General features: G+C 44.4%; 1 protein-coding gene across 1 annotated transcript in view; it reads right to left on the bottom strand.

The window, feature by feature from the left end:
* Nucleotides 1-21,353, bottom strand: part of ZDHHC17 (zinc finger DHHC-type palmitoyltransferase 17) — a 1,884,000-nt gene that overhangs the window by 1,359,925 nt on the left and 502,722 nt on the right. The window lies entirely within an intron of this gene.

The following is a 21,353-nucleotide window of genomic DNA, read 5'->3' as shown; positions in this document are numbered from 1 at the left end:
GTACAGAACTCCAAGTGGCTGCCTCCAAAATATCTTTGGTAGGAACTCCTCTGAGGAAGGCTGTAGAGGTAGCTGTGGCCCTGGTGGAGTGTGATCTGATGCCTGTAGGAACAGATTTCCCATGATAGGAATAACAAAACCGTATGCAGTGGCCTATCCACTTTGAAATAGTCTGCTTGGTAACTGGCTTCCTTTGAGCCCCTACAGCATAGGACACAAAGAGTTGTTCTGATTTCCTGAAGGGCTTTGTTCTGTCCAAATAATAACGTAGCTGCCTATGGATGTCTAAAGAGTGTAGCAGCCTTTCCCCTTTATTTTGAGGATTGGGGTAAAAGGTAGGTAGGTGTATGGCTTGATTTAAAGCTACCCTGGATACCACTTTAGGCATAAATGACGGGTTGGTACGAAGGGAAACCCTGTCCTGATGGAAGATGAGAAATGGCTGCACCGCCATGAGGGCCTGCAGTTCCGAAACCCTACGAGCTGAAGTGATCGCCAGAAGGAAGGCTGTTTTCCAGGACAAATATTGCAAATCTGTTGAGGCAGCTGGTTCAAAAGGAGGCAATGTTAATTTTTCTAGTATGTAATTAAGATCCCAGGCTGGTATTGGTTGTTTCCTTGGTGGTCTTATATTCTTGGAGGAACTGTCGTAAGAGTGGGTGAGAAAATAAAGGAGGATCCGTGTTGAATTCTGCAGAAATGGCTGAGGCATGGATTTTTATGGAAGAAAATGAAAGTCCACTGTTCAGCAGCTCAGCTAGATACTGTAATACCTGAGGCAAGTTCAGTTTTCTAGGGTCCTGGCCTTTTTTCTCATTCCAAGAGCAAAACCGCTTCCATTTTGCGGAGTAAGCTTTTCTAGTAGATGGCCTTCTGGCCTCCAAAATGACATCCTGCACCTCCTTGGAGAGTAGGGTCTGTTGTGGTGTTAAGGAATTTTCCATGCAGCGAGATTGAGTGTTTTCAGCTGACTGTGAAGAGTTTTGTAGCTGTGCTGAGTCAGCAGAAGAGGCATTAGAGGCAGGGACCAGGGAGGAGTATGTGTTAGGCTCCTCAGGAGTGGGTACCAGTGTTGCCTTGGCCAATCTGGAGCAATCAGTATCATCTTCGGTCTGTCTGCTCTTGCTTTCAAAAACACCTTGGGCAGGAGAGGCAGAGATGGGAATGCGTAAACTGTCCATGCTGTCCAACTGAATGAAAGGGCGTCCACTCTCCAGGCCTTTGGATGAAAGGTCCTCGAACAAAACTTTTCCAATTGATGATTCCTGTGGGAGGCAAAAAGATCTATGTCTGGCCTTCCCCACGCTTGGATTATCTCTGTAAACACCTGAGGATGCAACTTCCATTCGTGTGGATCTGTCATATTTCTGCTTAGATCGTCTGCCAACGTGTTTTCCAATCCTGGCATGTACTGTGCTCGAAGGTCGATTTGCCATTCCAGAGCCAAGTTACAAAGAGTCATGGCTAGTCTGCACAAGGGGTATGAATGTGTTCCTCCTTGTTTGTTTATGTACCACATTACTGTGGTGTTGTCTGTTCTTATCAGTAATTGTCCTGGATGCAGGAGGTCCTTGAAAGCTGTAATTGCATTTATTACTGCTAGCATTTCCTTTTGATTGATGTGAAGGTGCTTTTCCTTTTGGGACCATTTGCCCTGAATGCACCTGTCCGTCATGTGCGCCCCCCAGGCGTAATCTGAGGCATCTGTTGTGATGACTTGATTTGCTTGAGGCTTGCAGAATGGGAGGCCTGTATTTGCTTGACATGCTTGGGCCCACCATAGAAATTCCTTTTGCAAACATGGAATTATTGGTATTATTGTTTCCAAACTGTGACTGTGTTGAGACCATAGGTTTTTTAGGTAACATTGAAGTTTCCTCATATGCAGCTTTGCACATGGGATTAAGAGAATGCAAGATGCCATGAAGCCCAGAGCCTGCAGGATTTTCCTTGCAGTAAGCCTGGTACATTTTGCTAGTATTTTGAAGTACTGAGTTAGTTGCCCCTGTTTTTCTGGCGTAAGATAGGCCATCTGGGTGTTTGTGTCCAAGTTGGCACCCAGGAAAATTATTTTCTGAGATGGTGTTAGCCTGGATTTCTCTTTGTTGATTGTGTATCTCAGAGATTGCAGTAACCGTGTTACATAAGCCAGATGTTCCAGAAGTATGTGCATGCTGTCCGCTTGGATCAGGCAGTCGTCCAAATAAGGGTAAATTTGTATCCCTTGAAGTCTGCAGTAGGCAATCACTGATGCCAGGCACTTTGTGAATACTCTGGGCACAGTAGATAAGCCAAAGGGCAATGCAGAGAATTGATAGTGAATTGAACCTGCAAGAAATCTGAGGTATCTTCTGCAGCTTTGTCTGATTGGGACATGCAGGTATGCCTCCTTGAGGTCCAATGTTACCAGCCAGAACTCCTTGCCCAGCATGGGAAGAAGCTGCTGTAATGTGAGCATCTTGAATTTTGGTACGAGTAAAAATGTGTTTAGGATGGATAAGTCCAAAATGGGTCTCCAGTCGTTTCCTTTCCTTGGTACCAGAAAAGTCTTGAATAAAACCTTGACCTTGTTCGTGAGTAGGTACCTCTTGTATAGCTCTCATGCTTATGAGCTTTGAAATTTGTAGTTGTGCCTCTGCCCTTTGATTGTGGCAGGTTTGGCATGCCTCTCATTTTTGGAAGAGTGTGGAATTGAAATTTGTAGCCTCTGTTTATAATGTCCAGGATCCATTTGTCTGTTGTGACAATATGCCAATTTCTTGCAAATAATGCTAGCTTTCCTCCCAAAGGTGCTGCCAGCTGAGACCTGCTTGGCATGGAAATGAGGGAGTCATTGGGTTTGTTTCCTGTATTGTTGTGCAATGTCTTCGCCACCTCTTGGCGCTGGAGTTTGCCATTGTCGGCCTCTATATGATCCTTGTGATTGCCCTCTGCCCCTTGTGAGTCTGTATCTACCTCTTTGGGGCTTGTCAGTGGCTGGAAAGGACCAGTTTTTTGAGGGCCAATTTCTGCTAAAACGTGGTGGTTGGACCTGTAAAAAAGCTTTGACAGTTTGCATAGATTTGGCTTTTTCTTCCATTTTCCGTAATATCTCCTCAGCATTAGTACCAAACAGCACATCCTTTTGTAAAGGAGCATCTAGAAGTTTAGCTTTCACATGATCAGGCAAATTTTGTTCCCTAAGCCAGACATGTCTACGAATGACTGATCCTGTAGCAGCCGCTCTACTTGAGGCCTCTAGAGCATCATAGCCACATTGTAAGGTGTGTTTACCCACTTGCTCTGCACTATGCATCATATCCTGCAACTCCTTCAAATCTGGTTGTTCAGGTTGAGACATTATTCCTTAATTGTGATAACAGGAACTGTTGATATTTAAGCATATGAAACTGACAATTTAAGGCCCTCATGGCTAGGGTGGCAGAGGTATATACCTTTTTTCCCCACCTTTCCAAGGATCTAGACTCTCTTTCGGCAGGAAGTGGATTCTTGGCAGTAGAGGCCTTCAATCCCTTGGGGCCTTGAGAAATGGTTTCAGGGTCAGCATTATGGCTTTTGTAGAGAAATTGGTGAGAGTTAGTACCTATCAGGTTTGACTGGTGCAGGAGGCAGGGAATCCGGGTTAAGGCAAGCCTCAGAATAAACATCATCAAGTATGTCCAAAACAGGAGGTATAGCCAGAGGTCTGTGTTGAGGTAACAAAAGAAATTCCCCAAGTCTTTTCTTGGAATCGGAAAAGTCTTGGCCTTCCCAATGGAAGTGTTCCCTTAAAGTGTGCAAGGTTTCCCCAAAGGAAAAATCCTCAGGAGGAGATACAGAAGGAATGGACTGCTCTGCATCCGAATCCTCAAAAGGGGAGTAAGAGTGTTCCTCTACATCAGAATGTTCTGATAAAATGGAGCCCTGATCAGAAGAGGGAGAATCTTCCTCCACTCTGGGTCTCTTGTCTGGAGGGGGTTGAGAACCCCTGATAAGAGTAATTAAATCCTCAGCCATTTTAAGCATCTGTTTTTTAGGCATGGGACCTGGAGATGGGCCCTGTGCAACAGGCCTCTTGGGATGCCTGGCTGCTTTGGATTTAGTAAAGGCCTTAATAGAAAAAGAAGATGAGGGTCTAAAGACACCATGGGTGGAAGTGGACCTGTCCACATTAGGAGGCTCAACATTAGCAATGGCTTCGGTGGTTGTAGTCTGGGAAAGGGCCGAGGTACCTGCGGTCTCGGGTACAGAGGACACCACCAAAGGAGTGTCGTCGGTAGTCAGGGACTGCAAAGCCGTCTCGCTGAGAACCGGACCAGGTGTAGCCTGTTTTGGCGTGGTGTCGGTCCTTGTCCTTGCGTTTTTTGGACAAAACGGTAGTCGGACTTTCCGACGACATTTTATAATCAAAGGCTTTACCAAAATAGTGTTGGGCGAACTCCGCCCGACGTTTAATAGTGTGTTTATTGAAAGTAGCGCAAAAGCGACAGCCCGAGACGTTGTGGTCTGGGCCTAAACAAGGTATGCAGAGGGAATGGAAATCCTTATGCTGTATTTGCTTCCCACAAGAAATACAATTATTAACTTTTTCTGACATCGGTCTGAGGCAAGAAAAGTTTCCCCAACAGGGTACTTAGCTTTAATGAAGACTTCGGTTTCCAATTTTTTTTTTGTAATTCAGGAGCTGGCCGACCGGCACTTGCGAACTGCTTCTGCTTCGGGCACCGCGCGGCAAAAAAGACTGAAGAACATGGCGTCGGCTGTGTCTTATATACTCCGGCCTCACTGACGTCAGGAGAGAAAGCGACAACAACCGACGCCGGACCTAGACTTTGGAATTCGGCCGACCGAGGGACCGCCTGACGGCAGAGAACCCATCTGTGATTACTGCAGCTCTATGCACGATGAACATCTGACAATTTAAGGCCCTCATAGCTAGAGTAGCAGAGGTATATACTTTCTTTCCCCATCTGTCTAGTGCTCTAGAATTCCTTTCAGAGGGCACATGATTTTTAGCAATAGAGGCCTTAACCCCTTTGGGACCTTGGGAAATGGTTTCTGGGTCAGCAACAGGGCTTTTATACAGGAATTTGTGTGATTCAGGGACTCTGTAGTATCTGTCTGGTTTGGCTGTGCAGGAGGTAGTGAATCTGGGTTAAGGCTAGATTCTGAATAAACATCATCCACAATGTCTAACACAGGTGGAATAGCAAGTGGTCTGTGCTGGGGTAGTAAAAGGAACTCTCGGAGCCTTTTCTTAGAATCAGAGTAATCCTGGCCTTCCCAGTGGAAATGTTCCCTCATAGTATGTAAGGTTTCACCAAAAGAGTAGTCTTCTGGGGGAGATGCAGAAGGGATAGACTCTTCAGCATCAGAATCTTCATAAGGGGGAAAGGAATATTCTTGTTCCTCAGAAGAGTCTGAGGAAATAGAAACCTGGTCAGAGGAAGCGTAGTCCTCCTCCTGCCTTGGCCTTTTATCAGGAGGGGGATGGGAACCCCTGATTAGGGTAATTAAGTTTTCAGCCATCTTAAGCATTTGTTTCTTAGGCATGGGGCCTTGTACAGGAGACTGCTGTACAGTCTCCTTTGTTTTTAAAGGAGTTTTCAGTTTTGCATAGGATTTAATAGTGAGTGTAGTCGGTCTGAAGACACCTTCTGCAACTGAAGGCATTTCAACTGCACCGGAATCTCCTTCAGGTATGGAGTCGGAAGGGCCTAAAGGTAAAGGTTGTGGAGGCCTAGCAATCTCCGCCAGAATCGGATGTCGCCTGGGGTTCTAAATCAGCGGTCGTCAGGGGCTGCGTAGGCGCCTCACTGAAAACCGGAGAACCGGAGACTGGCCTAGCAGAGGCCTCAGAGTCCGGTTTGGATTTCGGCTGCCTGTCCTTATCTTTGCGTTTTTTATGCATTCCGGTCGTCGGTTGCTCCGACGGCATGGTATAATTAAATTTCCTACCAAAATAATGTCGGGCGAAATCAAACAGACGTTTAATCGTTCGTTTATTAAACCTAGCACAAAACCGACAACCTGTGACGCCGTGGTCTGGGCCTAGGCAAGGAATACAATAAGAACGAAAGTCCTTAGGAGTTATTTGCTTCCCACAAGAAATGCAATTGTTAACTTTTTCTGACATCGGACTGAGGCAAGAAAAGGTTCCCCAACGGGGTACTTAGCTTTATGAAGACTTCGGTCTGAAATTAGATTTGAATATCTCAAGAGTCGGCCGACCGGCACTTGCGAACTGCTTCTGGTTCGGGCACCGTGTGGCAAGAAAGACTGAAGAAAATAGCGTTGGATGCATCTTATATACCCCTACCGCACTGACGTCAGGGAAGAAGCGACAGCAACCGACGCCGGACCAAGAATTTGGAACTCGGCCCGACTGCGGGACCGCCTGACGGAAGGATAACCCAAGTGTGATGACTGCAGCAGTGTAACACGAACATCTGGAAACTCAATAGATTGGTTAAGATTTGCCTCTGAACAAACTTTTGGTGAAAAGGATGGATTAGTTCTGAGCAAAACTCTGTCATTATGGAAAATCAGATATGGAGGTTTGATGGTTAAGGCTTGCAGCTCAGAAATCCGTCGAGCAGAAGTAATGGCTATCAGAAAAATGTCTTCCATGAAAGGAATTTCAAAGAACAGGACAAAGCTGGTTCGAAAGGAGGTAGTATGATTCTGGATAAAACAAAATTTAGATTCCATGGCATGACTGAAGCTCTGATTGGAGGCCTCAAATGAATGGCACCTTTAAGAAAGGCTTTAGCAAGTTGATGCGACATGACATTAGAGCCTTGGAAACCAAAATAAAAATTTGATATTGCTGTTGCTACCTGAACTCTAATGGTAGCTGCAGCCGCTACTTTGTTGAAAAGTTTAGTTAGGAATTCCAATATAGATGGGATCGAAGCTAAATAAGGATCAACATCATTCTGAGAGGCCCATAAAGAAAATCTCTTCCATTTGCTAAGATATAACTTTCTGGTAGATGACTTATGAGAGGATGTTATAATATGTTGGGCCTCAGTTGAGAGGTTGTAAATCCTGCCTATTGTGGGAATTGGAGCAGCCAAGCTGTCAGTTTTAGGGAGTGAAGGGAAGGGTGAAGAGCCCCCAATGAATGGGTCAACAGATCTGGAACTGGGTTCAGGATCCAGGGTTCTTCCAAAAGATGAGGCTGGAGGAAGGGAAAACAATTTGCCGAGGCCAGTAAGGGGCTATTAATATCATGGTCATGGTCCTTCCCAGAAGTTTTGCTTTCTGTAATACCTTGGGAATCTGAGGGAAGGGGGGGATGCATAAAGGAGACCAAGGAGCCAATTGTGCACCAGTGTATCGCTTGGGGCTTCCCCCGGTTGGGGAATTAGGGCTAAGTAGCTGCTGCATTTCGTGTTTGTTGGGGGTGGCAAGAAGATCGTAATAAGGCTGGCCCCAGTTGCGGAAAATCCTTTCCGCTACTTGTTGCTTCACGGACCACTCGTGAGGCAGTAAGATTGCCCTGTTCAGCTTATCTGCTATCACACTTGATTTCCCCAGGATGTGCGTTGCTAACAAAGCGCTGGGAGGAGACTCCCCACTGCCATACTCTCATGGCCTCTCGACACAGGAGGTAAGATTTGGTTCCTCCTTGTTTGTTGATGTACCAGACTACTGACATGTTGTCCATCTTAATAGCAATTGTTCCCAGAGGTAGAAAGTAGAAGTACCGCTCTCATCTCCAGGACATTTATATGCAGATGAGCCTCGTGTTTCTTCCACATGCCTTGGGCTGTTCTTCCATGAAAATACCCCCCCCCCCCCAAATCCAGGAAGCGTCCATGGTCACCGTGGCTATGGGATTGGGTAGAATGAATGGATGTCCCCGAGATACATGCTGAGACGTCAGCCACCATTGAAGGTCCTTCCTGCACGCATTCATTATGACAACTTGATGTGACATTGGAAGTTCCTGAAAGGACCATTGAGAAAATAGGAGACATTGTAGAATTTGCATATGCATTTGTGCGAGGGGAACAGCAATGATTGCTGCTGCCATCAATCCTAGCAATTTGAATACCATTGAGACTGGGGCTTTTTTTCTTGGAAGCAGGTCTGATATCTGTTCTTGTAAGAGAGAAATTCTTTCTGGAGGTAGACAATGTCATAGAAACTGTGTTTAGTTTTGCTCCTATGAAGACGGTCTGTTGCGATGGCGATAAGGCAGATTTTTCTGAGTTGACGGTAATCCCCAATTGATTGCATTGGTGTAAGGTTGTGTCCCTCACATGAATGAGTTGATGCTTGGTGGTGGCAGTGAGGAGCCAGTTGTCTAGATATGGAAACACCTGGAATCCCAAGCGTCTCAGGTGAGCGGTGACTACTGCCATACATTTGGTGAACACTCTGGAGGCTGTAGTGAGACCAAAGGGCAGAGCGCGAAATTGATAATGGCTGTCTCCCAGCCAGAAGCATAGATGATCCCTGAACGGTCTGTCCATAGTTATGTGATAATATGCATCCTGAAGATCTATAGTGCACATCCAATTGTCTTTACTCAGAAAGGGAAGTATTGACTGAAGTGTGACCATCCAGAACTTTATCTTTTTTACTGACTTGTTTAGTCTGCTTAGGTCCAGAATAAGTCTCCAGTCCCGTTTTCTTTGGAACTAAAAAGAACTTTGAGTAAGTTCCAGATCCTCTTTGGTCTGCTGGGACTGGCTGGATGACTTTTATCCAGCAACCTTTGGACCTCTAAGGGTGCTAGGTCCTCCATGACTGGGTGGAACGTCTGGGATTTTCTTTACTAGAGGGGGTAGGGTGGCAAAGGGAATAGAGTATCCTCTGGATATTATGCTTTGCACCCAGCTGTCTTTTATTTTTAGCCAAGCGTCTAGGTACAAAAACAGGCGTCCCCCGACTGCCTCCAGAGATGGACAGTCAGGCCTCCTCTCAGGACCGCTGATGGGGCTTGCCAAAGAAAGTACAGTTGTGTACACTTCCTATAAAATGTAGATGTTCGAGTGTATTCACTGTTGCAGTCATTACATTTGGGTAATCTACTGGCAGGTTGCCCTCAGTCAGCCTGAATTCCAAAGTCTTGGGTCCTGCGTCGGTTGCTGTCTCCTCTTCCATGACGTCAGGATGTCAGGGGTATAAAACAAGCAGCCAACGCATTTTCTTTAGTTTTTCTTGCTGCAGATGTCAGGTGCCCCCAAAAAGGTAGCAAATATATACAGATATAAGTATATATACATGAAACAATACAAACTTTACCTTCATCTACAAGCAAATACACCACATAGGTTGTAGAAGATAGTGAAGGAAAGAGAAACTCCAGAATGAAAGGGGGATGGCGGGCAGGTAACCTGGACTGCAACAGTGAATACACTCGAACATCTACATTTATGGTAAGTGTACACAACTGTACTATGTTCTTCGTGTTTCACTGTTGCAGTCATTACATTTGTGTAGAGTCCCAAAGCTATGGATGGGAGGCTGGAGCTTAACAGCATTAGGGGCGGCTATAAGGCCCTGCAAAACTGCAGTGGCAAAGCCTGCCCTGGACTTAGAGTAGAGAAGCAAATGATAATGCTTTGTAAAAGAGTGAACAGAACTCCAAGTAGCAGCCTCTAGAATGTCTTTGGTTGGTACTCCTCTGATAAAGGCTGCTGATGTTGCAGCAGCTCTGGTGGAATGAGACCTAATGCCCTTGGGCACAGGTTTGCCATGGTGTAAGTAGCAGAAATGAATGCAGTGGCTTATCCACTTTGAAATAGTCTACTTTGAAATAGCCTTGCCTTCTGATCCTGCAGCATATGTCACTAGTAACTGCTCAGTTTTTCTAAGAGCTTTAGTCCTGCTCAAGTAGAATCTTAGCTGTCTGTGTACATCCAATGAATGAAGAATCCTCTCTCCCTTGTTCTGCGGATTTGGATAAAAGGTTGGCAGATGAATAATTTGGTTAAGAGCCACACTGGAAACCACCTTAGGCATAAATGAAGGATTGGTCCTCAGGGACACCCTGTCTGGGTAAAAAATGATAAAAGGCTCCACAACCAGGAGGACCTGAAACTCTTCTAGCTGAAGTAATTGCCAGGAGCACAGCTGTTATCCATGATAAGAACTTTAGGCCTGCAGTAGCAGCTGGTTCAAATGGAGGCGGGGTGAACTTTTCCAACACATAATTGAGGTCCCATGCAGGAATTGGTAATCATCTGGGAGGCCTTAAATTTTTGGCCCCTCCAAGATACTGCTTTAGTAAAGGATGAGAAAAGATTGGTGGCTCTGTGTTGTAATGAGCCGAGATGGCGGAGGCATGGATTTTTATTGATGAAAAAGATAGGCCTTTGTCAAGCATCTCAGTCAAGTATTGTAAAATCTGAGGAATATCTGCTGTATCAGTTCCTTGTGCTTGGTTCCAAGCACAGAATCTCTTCCATTTATCAGCATAAGATTTTCTAGTACTAGGCCTTCTGGCTTCCAAAATGACATCTGCCACAGCTTTACTGCGAGGTGTTGTTTGAATAATTACATGATCAGCCATGCTGCCAAGTGCAGTGTTTGGAGCCGATTGTGCAGGATTTGATTGTTTTGCTGGGACAGCAAGTGAGGTATTTCAGGTAAGTACCAAGCTGGGAATTGAGACATGTTCCTTAGGATTGGGTACCAGTATTGGCGGGGCAATTAGTATCATCTTTGGTTTCTCCTGTCTGACTTTCAGTAGTACCTTGGGAAGAAGAGGCAGGGGAGGAAAGGCGTAAACTGACAGATTTTTCCAACTGAAGGATAGGGCGTCCACTTTCCATGCTTGTCCGTGATAAGTCCTTGTGCAGAATTTTTTGTTGATAATTTTGAGGAGAGGCAAATAGGTTTATGTCCGGTCTCCCCATTTCTTTATTATCATGCTGAAGACTTGTGGATCTAGTTTCCACTCGTGAGGGTCCATAAGGTTTCTGCTTAAATCGTCTGCCAGAGTATTTTGCTTTCCTGGCAGGAATTGAGCTTGAAGATGTACTTGTTAAGTCAAGGCTGTGACCCACAGGGCCATGGCTAGTCTGCAAAGGGGGTATGAGTGCGTGCCCTCCTGCCTGTTTATATACCACATCACCGTGGTGTTGTCCGTCTTTATCAGTAGCTGTCCTGGATGAATTAAGTCCTTGAAGGCTGTCAGGGTATTTTGAACAGCCAACATCTCTTTTTGATTGAAATGCAGATGCATTTGTTTTGGGGTCCATATGCCCTGAATGCATCCTCCTGCCAGGTGGGCCCCCCATACATAATCTGATGCGGCTGTTAAGGTTTGGCTGGCAAGGAGTAGAGTGAAAGCCCGTCCCATGTTCTGGTGACATGCCTTTGTCCACCGTAGAGTGAATGACAGTCCCTTGTTTTGGTGACATGTCTCTGCCCACCAAAGAAACTCCTGTTGTAGGCAGGGAATGAGAGGAATCATTGCTTCCAGACTGTGACAATGTTGACTCCATAACCTTTTTAGGTACCATTGTAGTTTCCTCATATGCAGTTTTACATATGGAATCAGTAGGATGCAGAATGCCATGAATCCCAAAACCTGCAGCGTTTGTCTTGCAGATAACTGGGTTTTTGTTGCCATCAGTTTGAAGTAAGTAGTCAGTTGCCTTTGTTTGTCTTGCATGAGGAAAGCCATCTGGGCAGTTGTATTCAAGCTTGCACCCAGGAATGTGATCTTTAAAGAGGGTACCAGCTGTGATTTCTTTTCGTTTATTGTGTACTCTAGGCATGTTAGAAGCGTTTTCACAAACGCCAGGTGCTGAAGAAGAATGTCCTTGTTCTCTGCTTGAATGAGACAGTCGTCCAAGTAAAAATAAATTTGTATACTTTTTTTGTCTGCAAAATGCAATTACTGGTGCCAGGCACTTTGTAAATTCCCTGAGCATAGTAGATAAGCCAAAGGGCAGCACAGAGAATTGGTAATGCATAGAGCCAGCCTTGAAATGGAGGTATCTTCTGCACGTTTCCCTTATTGGGATATGCAGGTATGTCTCTTTTAGATCTAATGTCACTAGCCAAGCGTTCTTGCCCAGCATGGGCAGAAGCTGCTGTAAAGTTACCATTTTGAATTTTGGAATGCCCAGGTATGTGTTCAAAATTGATAAGTCCAGTATTGGGTGCCAGGCCTCGTCTTTTCTGGGTACCAAGAACAGTCTTGAATAAAAACCTTGTCCTTTTTCCTGTTCTGGTACTGGCTGAATAGCCCCCACATCCATGAGGGACGTAACCCGTTTCTGTGCCTCTGCCCATTGATTTTTTTGGCATATCCGGCCAACCGTTTGCCATTGGCAGAGTATGGAAGTGGAATCTGTATCCCTGAGATACTGTATTTAGCACCCACTTGTCCTGGGTTATTAACTGCCAATTTTGAGCAAAAAGTGCTAATTTTCCCCCTAAGGGTGCTGCCAAAAGGTAAGTGCTTGGTGATGGCAGAGGGAAGTCATTGAGACCGTTTTCTGTAGTGTTGCGCTTTATCTTCTCCAGATTTGGAGGTAGAAGCATCCCATTGCTTTGACCTGTAAGAATCTTGTGCCTGGTATCTAGAACCTTTAGGGTGTCTGGATTTGCCCCTTTGAGCTCTGCTGGACACAGGAAAGGACCCATTTTTTTGTAGGCCAGTGTCTACTGAATCTTGGTGGCTGCACTTGTAAGAAGTCTTTTACAGTTTGCATAGACTTAGCTTTGTCTTCCATTTTCTTTAAAACCTCTTCTGCCTTAATACCAAACAGAGTATCATGCTGTAAAGGTGCATCCAGTACTTTAGCTTTAACATGATCAGGCAAATTTTGCTCTTTTAGCCAGGCATGCATCCAAATCACAGCTCCAATAACTGCGGCCCTGCAGGAGGCCTCTAAGGAATCAAAACCACATTGCAAAGTATGCTTTCTTACTTGTTCTGCTGCATGCAATAATTCCTGCAATTCTTTATTTTCTGCACATTCAGAAATCAACATCATTTTCTGTTTCAGCAATCCCATAACATGTTGTTGATACTTGAGCATATGGCAGTTTAAGGCCCTAATTGCCAAGGTTGCAGATGTATAAACCTTCTTTCCCCATGTATCCAGTGCCCTTGAATCTCTCTCAGAGGGGGTAGGATTTTTTGCTGTTGAGGCCTTAACCCCCTTTGGACCCTGTGAAATAGTTTCAGGATCGGCAGCAGAGTTTCTAAATAAAAGTTTGTGTGAATCAGGGACCCTGTAATATCTGTCAGGCTTGCTGGGAGCCGGAGGTAAGGAGTCTGGAGTCGAGCTCGACTCCGAAAATACATCCACAATGTCTAAAACAGGAGGTATGGCTAAAGGCCTATGCTGAGGGAGAAGAAGGAAATCCCTGAGCCTCTTTTTTGATTCTGAGAAATCTTGACTCTCCCAGTGAAAATGCTCCCTCAAAGTATGCAAGGTTTCTCCAAATGAATAATCCTCAGGAGGTGATGCAGATGGGATAGATTCCTCTTATCAGAATCCTCATAGGGAGGGATAGATAATTCCGGATCAGAAGAGGAATCAGAAGAAATAGAAACCTGATCTGAAGATTTATAATCAGTGTCTTGCCTATGCCTCTTATCAGGAGAGGGTTGGGAACCCCTGATCAAGGTAATTAGGTCTTCAGACATTTTGATCATCTGTTTTTTAGGCATAGAGGCCTGTGCACATGGCTCATGCATCAGTTTTTTAGCTTTAGAAGTTGCTTTTGTCTTTGATTTTGAAGCTGGCGTCAGTTTTATATAAAAATGTTGAGGCCTGAATACACCCTCAGAAGCCGGTGCCTGCTCAGCGGCTCCGGACCCACCCGAGGGAGAGACATCTGTGGGTACAATACTTTGAGAAACTCATGGCGTGCCGGACTCCACATGGGTCTCGGTAGGGGCCTGCGACTCGAAAGTAGCAGGTATCAGGGGCTGCAAAAGCACCTCGCTGAGTACCAGCGAACCGGCGACTGGCTTAGGAGAAGCTTCGTCGTCAGTTTTGGACTCTGTCTGTCTCTGTCCTTTTCTTTGCGTTTTTTATGTACTCCGGTAGTCGGATTGCTATCAGACAACATTTCATGGTAGTTAAATCGGTTTCCAAAATATTTTGAGGCAAAAATATACTGACGCTTAATAGTGCATTGGTTAAATCTAGCACAAAACCGACAGCCAGGCACGTTGCGATCAGGGCCTAGGCAAGGAATACAGTATAAATGAAAATCCTTATGAGGTATTTGCTTCCCACAAGTAATACAATTATTAACTTTTTCTGACATCGGTATGGAGCAAGAAAAAAGTTTCCCCAACGGGGTACTTAGCTTTAGTGAAGACTTCGGTTCTGAAACTCAAAAATATCAGGAGTTGGCGACCGGCACTTGCGAACTGCTTCTGCTTCGGGCACCGTGCGGCAAGAAAGACTAGAGAAAATGGCGTTGGCTGCTTGTTTTATACCCCTGACAACCTGACGTCATGGAAGAGGAGACAGCAACCGACACAGGACCAAAGACTTTGGAGTTCAGGCAGACTAAGGGCAACCTGCCAGCAGATTACCCAAATGTAATGACTGCAACAGCGAAACACGAAGAACATCTGCTCTGTCGCCCTGGTTCTGCGGAATCCCCCTGCCGCATGGACGGCGTCTTCCATTATTACCTCTTCTGCCTCTGTAGGGGGTGTCACCACAAGTGTTTTGGAAAGATCCTTGAGACTTACGGAACCATATCTTTCCAACTCCTCTCCCTTTGGGGTAATGTCTGTTCATGGTAGAAAAACATACACTGACAGCAGACAAGGTCTTTCCATCCTTCTCACAACTGGTAAGAGCTCCCTTAACCTTAGGTCAGAAAAGGGACGAACCGTCAAAGGGGGTGTTAATGAAGGAAGACTTAAAGGGTTCTGCAAAGGAACATAAGCGCATCCAGGAATGTCTCCTGAGAGCGATTCCTGTACCCACTGCCCTGCTCGTACCATCAGCTGCATAAGACAACAGACACATGGAAGAGTTCACTATCGAATTAAGAGTGGTGAGCTGGGAAGTTAGCTTGTCCGAAACTCCCGCAGCTACTGAAACCTGTAAGGTATCTTCTAGCTCATTCAGGAGATCCCTTGGTAACCTAGTAAAATGTGTGAGGTAGTTCAGCGATCGATGAATGAAGGCCGCTGAACTAAACATACGCTTCCCGTACCTGTCCATAATCTTAGACTCCCTATTAGGAGGATGAACAGATGAAGAAGTCTCCGATAATTCCTTCTTAGTGGCAGCCACCACCCCCATAGCATCAACTGGTAATCATTTGGTAAGGTAAAGTCTGTCTTGTGGGCTGGTAATAAATTTGTGGGCCTCCTAGGAACAGGCTCCGTGGTGTCTGGGGAATCCCATGCCCTTGGAATGAGTAATTCCAGCAACTCCTCGAAGGGTGGAGACACTCAAGAGGTTGAGGGCTGAGATCTGAAAGCCTTCAGGAGAACTGACTCATCATCAGAAGGGTTAAGGGATTTCCAGCCACCCCTCTGTTTAAGAATCTCTAAGATATCTGCAAAGGAGATATCTTCTGAGGGGGACCAGGGGGACTCTTCAGACTCCTCCACGCCAGTATCCAAAGTGACAGACTCCTGTGATGAGTCCAAATGCTTCCTTTTGCAGAGTCTCTTCCTAGGCACTTCTTCAGTGGGGGCTTCTGGAGAGGTCTCGGAAGAACATGTCTCACCCAATGGAGTTTCCTGATGCTCAGGATCTCTATGCTTCAAAGGAGAGTGTGATGAAGAGGCAGACATCGGTGCTTTCAGGGAGGGAGCTACTCAAACTGATGGAGTGGTTATCGAGGTGGACAAAGCCCTCCTCATAATTTCGAAGGCCCCATGGTCCCTACGAGAAGAATCCCTCAGATCCAAAAAAGCACCACTAGCTATATTTCCTCTTCTTACCACACCCACTTCCTCCCTACATCAATCCATCACCGATACCCTTGACACACCCAGTATCTTCTAGTCACCTCCTTGTTACCACACCCTCTAATTAACTACATCATCAGACTCCAGATCTACACTTTAACTCTGATAACTGAACCTATCTTTCCACTTACACCAGCTTCTACCATTTCTACCACCTCCTTCTTAACTCTGCACTCCCCACTACAGTCTTCGCCTATACCACCACATCCTCCTATATTTACCTTTAAAAACATACTTAATTCATTTAGCTTACTACTAACTAAGTAACCTTGATCATCATGCTTTTAAAACCTTCATCTATCTCTATTTTACTATTATTACTTCTAAACCTTTCCTATCTTCACTACCTCACCCAACCTAGAAACTGCCACCATTCACGTCTCTATCACACAACCGGCCATCAAACTTCCCCTCTCACACTCACACTCACCTATCTCTCCCCATCTATTTCCTATAAAACAACACTATTTCTTCTCCTACAAATTACTCACTTCTCCTAAACTCTCCATCCCCACTACTACGAAAAACCACTTCACCATCACAACAGTACCCAACCCTTTTACTAAACTACTTAATTACCTCTCCAACCACATCCTTCACCTAGCTACCTGTCTCTTATCAGGCGATATTCATCCCAACCCAGGCCCCTTTACCTCTACCACCATACACAAGCCTCTATTACTTACTTTTAAACTCCCAAAGCATAGTCAACAAAATAGCAACCCTCCATGCCTGGCTCACATATAATAAACCTGACATCCTATCTATCTCAGAAACATGGCTAAAACCCTCTATAAAAGACTCCGAAATAATTCCACCTAACTACTCTATCATTAGAAAAGACAGGTCCCATAAAAAAAGGCGGTGGTGTAGCTCTCTTATTTTCAACATCCTTGTTAATTACCCCTCGACAAACCTATTCCACAATTCAACAATGCTGAAATACTCCTCACCCTCCTACAAGTCAACAAGCATAAACACATATGTCTTGTATCTCTCTATATCCCCCCTGGTGACAATATCTCTACATTAGAAGACATCCTCTCTTGGCTCTCCAACAACATTAGTAATGAAACCATAATTTTAGGTGATGTAAATATCAATTGGACCTCCATTCAATCTCCAACCAACCCCCTTAACATTAACCTATATAACTTCTCGCAGCTAATCAAGGCAGTATCTCGTCCATCTAAACACCTTTCCTGTGGCAGTATATTAGATTGGATCCTTGTCTCACACCCACACTATCACTCTGACAGCGGTATTCTTCCACGCCTAAGTGATCATTTGCCCATCTTCACTTATCGACTCCCTGCATCTCTCAATTCCCCACACTTATATTACTACCCGCAACCACAAAAATTTCAACCCAACAAACTTTTCAAATTCTCTAAAAGCGATTAATTGGAACAATCTAAAGACACTATCCTTAGATGACGAGTCTCCCACTTTAACTCTACATTCTTAAAGATACTTGATTCCCAAGCCCCTTAAGGACAAAGTGAATAAAAATAACTCTGCCCCTGGATTACCAAAATACATTAGCAGCTATGCCTCAGAGATAAAGCCTGGGCACTTTACCAGAAAATTAAGACCACCAAATCCCACATTGAATATAGAACACTGCTAAACAAAGTAAAAAGCTTACTATCTCTGACAGACAAAATTATTTCTTTACCCTTCAAAACAATAATAAAACAAATCCACAGTGATTCTGGAAAGGAATCTCTACCCTCCTTAACCCTAGCAAACCACAAACCCCACCCCTGATCCAAATGCCCCAGACCTAGACTTGGCTACTCAATTTAACTCCTTCTTCATTGACTCTATTAGCAAACTAACTTCCTCCTTTTCTACTTCCACCTTATCATCCAATACCCCTCACCCTCTCCACTAAAAACCACCATGCACTTCTCTTACTTCCCCATTCCCAGCTACTAACTCTTCACCTACTCTAACTTCCTCATCATCCTTACCAGTATCAAATACTTTCCTCCCCACTCTGCTCCTTCTCATTAAAACCTATATCCACTTCTACAATAAAGAAACTCCTTCAAAATTGAAGCCCGGCACTAATGCACCTGATAACATCCCTCATACTTCCTAAGCATAGCTGCTGATGGAATTGCCTATCCCATAAGCATTCTCATCAACCGCTCAATCCTGGAATGTACAGTGCCCAACTCTGGAAACAAGCCTTCATCATCCCTCCATAAAGGTGGAAAAAACTGCAGTGTTAACAACTTCCGCCCAATTGCTATCCTGTCCCCCATTTCTAAGCTACTAGAGAAATGTGTCCAACTTCAACTACTACCATATCTTTTAGAAAATAACCTTCTTACATCTACACAATATGGCTTTAGGCCAAACCATAGCAACATGACAGCCCTCCTCTCCTTTCTTGAAACCATCAATAAAGCACGTGATTCCGGGAAAATTGTCTCCACCCTACTACTTGACCTTTCTAAGGCCTTTGATACTATCTCACACAGTCTGCTCCTAACTAAACTTTCCAACCTTAACCTTTCTCCCTCCTCTTTAAACTGGTTCTCCAGCTACCTATCAAACAGACACCAAGCTGTAAAATGGAAAAAAGCCACTTCCTCTTTTCTCAATACCCCCACCGGAGTTCCCCAAGGCTCCATACTTGGTCCTCTCCTCTAACATATTTATAAATGATTTTCATAAATCTATCCCATTCTCTGACATTATCCAATATGCTGACGATTCTACCATTATTAGCTCTGCCTCATCTGTCCTAAGCTTCTAAAGCTCACACAAGAAGCTTTCTCAATTACTGAGCATTGGATGAAAACAAACCACCTAGCTCTAAACTCTAAAACCAAACTCATGGTATTTACCCCTCTAAAACTACTCCCTTCAATACAAACAATTTCTTGATTATAAGTCAAAACAACTCAATTCTAGAACTAGTGTCAAACTAAGTTACTTGGTGTCCAAATTGACAACCAGCTTAATTTCAACTCTCATCTTCAACTAAATATCAAAAACCCACCAAAAGCTGGGTATGCTCTACACAAAACCATTACCTCACAAAGACCTCTAAAATCGCTCTCTCCTCTTCCTTTCTTATTCCCTCCCTGCTCTATGGCTCACCTCTCCTAACAAATCTTCAGTCCTCTCTAAAGAAACAACTTTCCTCTTGCTACAATAAGATCGCCAAGTTCGCTAGCGGCCACAGGTCATCAACCCACCACTGTTCCTCTCTTCAAAAACTAAACTGGCTTGAACTTCCTCATCAGCTCAACTACATTCAGCTCACCCTAGCCCATAAGCTCATAAATAACCGCTCTCTCTGTCCCTCCCTGTCTTCTGCTTTTAAGTTACATCTACCAGACAGAGACTTAAGGTCTAACAACCAAAACCTACTAGAAGTACATAAACCAACACGCCCCCAGGCAAATACCTTCTATCGCCTAACCTAGCCTCTTTGGAACTCACTCCCACCATCCATTCGTATTCACCTCTAATCTTTATTCATTTAAAAATCTCTACACACACATCTAAAGTTGCAATGGGAATGTTCCTGTTCTCATCCATCATAAAAATATGGAACTCTTAATCCTTCATCCATTCTTAAGCTATTCAACAAAGCCTATTTAACTTATCATTCCCTTCATAACTACATTCATTTATAACAAAACAACTCTACCTCTCTAAAGTCATACACAACTCACATCTATTTTACCTATTTCTATTACACTGTATTATATGAATGTTACCTCAAATGCAAAATCAATGACTGTATCCTATTTTACATTTGTATAAGTATCTAAGCTATCTATTGTTTATTCCTGCCCTCTGGTTTGCTTTAAGGGCTTTTTAAATTGTTTGTACCTATTTTGTGTATCTGTTTTTTGGAGCTTTTCTCCCCAGGACTCCATTGAAAACGGGTTCTTTTAGGCCCAATGGACTATCCTGGTAAACCAACTGCAAATAAATAAATAAATAAATAAATCATCTGCGCCGGTACAGAGGGCTCCAAGCCAGAGGTTGGGGCAGAGTTCACTCAAGCCAAAGCCCTGAGAGGTAAAGTCAGCACCAAGTTAGTCAGAATGTCCTCCCTGGACCCGACCGGTGAGTCTCGGCTCACCGGTCGGGTAAGCAGACACTCACCGGTCGGTTCCGGTGAGTGTCGGCTCACCCGATCAGACCTGTGAGTGTTGGCTCCGAGATTCCTCGGTTGGAGCAGAGGGTATCAGGGCAGTCAGGGCCAAAAAACCTAGAGAAGGTGTCGGACCCAGAGAGTCCAAGATAATCAGTTCCACACTCTCCGGCTCCGAAACATCCATGTGAGTCAGAGGAGGAACAGAAGATGTTGGAGGAACTAAGATCAGCTCCGAAGCCCCCTGGGTCGGTACCGATAAAATTTTTGCTAGTGCTGGTATCTGTAGGAGCTTCTTCACCACAGATCCACATCCAGATCAGACAGTCTACTTGAGGCCCATAAGGAATGTGACGAGGCCACAGATCGTAGCATAGACGAGTTTAAAGTTGGAAACACCAGCTCCAAGGTCGGGGACCAGCTCCTAACCATAACGACAGTTGGTCCCGAAGGCTGTAGGACCGATGTTGATGCTTTACTGGAAGCCGACTTCGATGTAGATGGAGATTTAGATGGCTCAGTCTTCTTTGAGTGTTTGTCTGGCTTATCCAACGATTCCTAAAATGATGATTTAAGCAGACCTTTGTCCATCAACTTTCTCTTCCTCTCATGCAACACTCTTGAGCTGGAAGGAGTGGCATATAGAGCAGCTTTCTTGCAGGTGAGCCTCACCCAAGCAGTAAACACAGTATGTCCATCAGTTTTGGACATCTTTTGCCCACATCTAGGGCACTTTTTGAAGCCAGACTTGGCTTTCTCTTTTTCCTGGTGTGACATCTTCCATAACAACAAAAAATAATTCACATGACAATTATTCAAGCCTTAAACAATCAGCACACAGAAATTATTTATACGCCCTGTGTAAAAAGAAGTGCTACAATTGCGCTCTAACACACATAGTATACTAACACTAATAAGAAATAGAAACCCAATGGCCTAAAAATATGTCCACTAACTTACCTTTACTTCCTAATTAGTGAAGTATATGCCCTGTAAAAAAGGAAGGGCTAAACAACACACTCTAATGGGGGAGAAACTCTGTGCCCTATAAAAACTACAGGCTAAAAACTATTAAACACACTAACTATGCTAAAATATACATCTATATGCTCTTGAAAGAGCTAACACACACTTTAAGCTAAAGAGAAAGGAGAACTAAAGGGCCTAAAAAAAAACGCGGCCACTAATTCCTCTTAAATACACTAATTATGCTAATTCAAGAGAGACAGGGAGAACAGAAGGCCTAACCACAAATAAAAACGGCCTTAAAGATTAATCTAATCTAAATCTAAACTATAAGAACAAGCTACACACTCT

This window comes from Protopterus annectens, chromosome 11.part0 (genome assembly GCF_019279795.1).
Source record: "Protopterus annectens isolate FY-2018-M chromosome 11.part0, PAN1.0, whole genome shotgun sequence".
In the NCBI taxonomy this organism is placed as follows: Eukaryota; Metazoa; Chordata; order Ceratodontiformes; family Protopteridae; genus Protopterus; species Protopterus annectens.
This window is presented reverse-complemented; position numbering and strand designations above follow the sequence as displayed.